Here is a 3,448-nt window from a genome sequence, read left to right on the forward strand (position 1 = left end):
TTATACTGGGAATGATTAGGTGGATCAAAAGATTATTATGAAAATTATTATTAAAATGGCCTTGGACACTTATCTGATATGATTAAAACTTCAATCCGGTATTCATCATGTTAGGAATCATGTAAAAGAAGAAACAGCAAACATAGTGTGTATCGTTCACAAGAAAAAATAGAGCAATTTTGCTATAAACGGTGCAAAAATTTTTTTTTTAGGGAATTTTGGCTATTCCCAATAAAATTATGATCTGTAACTTCATAACATAAAAATACAGATTTTAATGAACAATACAAAACACGGCTAGACAACACACGTACAAGATTTTAAAATCTTAAAAGCTTATCTGTCCGTTCTATACACAGGGGGATCAGTAACCGATTATTCCGTGGACATGAGATAGCCAAAGTTTATGCGTACAGGATAAAGGTAGTTCAAATGCTTATCTGTCCATCAATAGGAGTTTCAGCAGCAAACAGGTCCCAACGCGTTTCGTCCTTTAGAGTGTGGACTTCTTCAAGGGGATCAGAAGAAGTCCACACTCTAAAGGACGAAACGCGTTGGGACCTGTTTGCTGCTGAAACTCCTATTGATGGACAGATAAGCATTTGAACTACCTTTATCCTGTACGCATAAACTTTGGCTATCTCATGTCCACGGAATAATCGGTTACTGATCCCCCTGTGTATAGAACGGACAGATAAGCTTTTAAGATTTTAAAATCTTGTACGTGTGTTGTCTAGCCGTGTTTTGTATTGTTCATTAAAATCTGTATTTTTATGTTATGAAGTTACAGATCATAATTTTATTGGGAATAGCCAAAATTCCCTAAAAAAAAAATTTTTTGCACCGTTTATAGCAAAATTGCTCTATTTTTTCTTGTGAACGATACACACTATGTTTGCTGTTTCTTCTTTTACATGATTCCTAACATGATGAATACCGGATTGAAGTTTTAATCATATCAGATAAGTGTCCAAGGCCATTTTAATAATAATTTTCATAATAATCTTTTGATCCACCTAATCATTCCCAGTATAACCTTTACTACACTCATTAGCGCTTGTACTCTTCACTACCCAACTGTATGTTTATTGTTATTGTTTTCCAGTTCCCGTCCAGCTTCGGCTGGTTGCTATGGGAACTCCCCTGCGACGCGGCGCACCGTGACGTCAGATGACGGCGATGCGGAAGTGTAGCCGGACGGACTGGCGGGCGGTCGCGCCGTGGAGCAGGTGAGTAGGGTTTGTGTTAATGTTTTGTATGCTGTCTATAAATGTGTGTTGTCTTTGTTTGTTGAGGTTTGTCTGGCCCTGAGGATGGGGTCTAATCCCCGAAACATGTTGGCATAATAAATCTATTAACTGCAGTTGCTAAGTCTGGTTGAGTGCCGCCGCCATATCTTCACACTATATATATATATATATATATATATATATAGAGTGGGGGGATAAGGGTACCGGCGACTTGTGTTGTTTAAAACATGATCATTAAAACTTAAAATTTATGAGCCAAAAAATATATAATATTACAAACAAGTTTTTTAATAATATATAAAATTGGAATAAAACATAAAAAGTTTCACAAACACTGGTAAAAGCATAAAGGTCTTTGTAAAAGGTAAGGAATTCTGACTTAACTTTAAGATAGGCAAGGGGATCACTACAGGGAATCCAACGCGTTTCGTCACACCAGACTTCTTCAAAGGGTAGGGACAGAGTGAGATAACATGCCTATTTATACCCCTGGTATGCTAGCTCAGGGGTTGTGATGTCACAATTGATCATGTGACTCGTTAAAAACATTTAATCTACAAGCAATCAAGGACTCTACATAGGACGTGGCCTCAGGCAATAGGGATCATTATAAGTGCATATACATGAAAAACGGATGTTTCATAAAGCTCAAAACAATGTTTAAAGGTTCAAAACTGTAAATATGCAGTGAAGTGCGGCATTTCCGCCACACTTCCGGCGACAGAGGTAGCGGGTCACGTGTCTCCGGATACTTCCGCCCCACTTCCGGTTCCCTAGTGCGCATGCGTCGACAGCGCTCCTCGCGCACTGCGCATGCGTCTGTGGCGTCTCCTAGGGATCAGGAGTCAGTTCTCAGGTCTTTGCGTAGTGAAGGTCCTCCCCAATAAGTACTGTGGCGGCCATATTGTTGTGGGGAAAGCTCCATACAGTACATAGAGATGCGGTGGCCATCTTGAAGGAGTTTTAGGAGACATGGTATGCCGGTATCCATGGAAACCGATCCATATAGATAAATACAAGAAAGGTGTATGGTAAAAGACATGTGTACCAATTTTTCACAAATAAACATGATGGAGACTATTAAATGATTAAGGGGATAAGAACCTAGTGGCTCATATATAATAAATCACATATAATAGAGATTATGCTAGTTATACTGACATATATGTTAATTATGTGCCTAAAAGTGACATCGCTCATCATGTTCAATATAACGGTGGTTGGTGACCTTGCAGGTGACAGTGTTGGTGAGATTAACAAAAAGGAGTTGTAAGGTAACACCTGCAATAAGCATTGTGAGAGGAAAGAACCAGGCGAACATGTATATGAATAATATTGGAAAAGGGTGATATTAAATACATACAAAGAGAATATTATTAAATATTAAACATTAAGGGTGATATTAAGAACCAGGCGATAATGTATATGAATAATACTGGAAAAGGGTGATATTTAATATACATACAAAGAGAACCCTCTGTACTGGACAGTTATATGGTGGGTCGTATATAATGTGAACCTATTCGTACCCAGTGATATCAGATCGGTCACTAGTTGGCTTGACGTCATTTTGTCAGTCCTTACAGTACCTGATCTTCCCAGGCAGTCCCCCTCCCTGGTACTGATCAGGCCCAAAACACTGCTTAGCTTCCAAGATCGGACGAGATTGGGCGTGCCAGTGTGGTTTGACTGTACACGAAAGTAGACATCGTAACACCAGGAATCCGATCGCACAAATAGCACTCGAGTCTCAGTGATTCATTACTTTATTACAGTGTGAGACAGATAGAGAAATAGAGAAAAATTAAAAGAGTGTACAAGAGCAGGTTATGGCGAAATAAGGAAAACCAGGAATATGGGAGGATACAGCACCTCATAAAAAAGGTGTGATCTCATATCCTTCATTCAGACCCGTGGGTTGTAAGGTCTGCAGCTGGAATATCCAGTACATCTCCCTTCTCGAGAGTTTGTTCGCAAGGTCACCACCTCTCTCTCCCAGACACACATGTTCAATTGCCTTGAACGTAAGATCCTCAGGATTAGAGTTGTGTTGTGATGTAAAATGTCTGGACACAGTATGGCTCTCCACCTTATTCTTAATGTTCCTTATGTGCTCCTGGAGAGCCATACTGTGTCCAGACATTTTACATCACAACACAACTCTAATCCTGAGGATCTTACATGTCTCCTAAAACTCC

At 39.5% G+C, this 3,448-nt stretch overlaps 1 pseudogene; it reads right to left on the reverse strand.

Annotated features, from left to right (window-relative positions):
• Positions 1-2,827: 2,827 nt before the first annotated feature.
• Positions 2,828-2,947, reverse strand: LOC134930348 (5S ribosomal RNA; annotated as a pseudogene).
• Between the last annotated feature and the right edge of the window lie 501 nt (positions 2,948-3,448).

The sequence above is a fragment of the Pseudophryne corroboree genome, chromosome 5 (assembly GCF_028390025.1).
Source record: "Pseudophryne corroboree isolate aPseCor3 chromosome 5, aPseCor3.hap2, whole genome shotgun sequence".
Lineage (NCBI taxonomy): Eukaryota > Metazoa > Chordata > Amphibia > Anura > Myobatrachidae > Pseudophryne > Pseudophryne corroboree.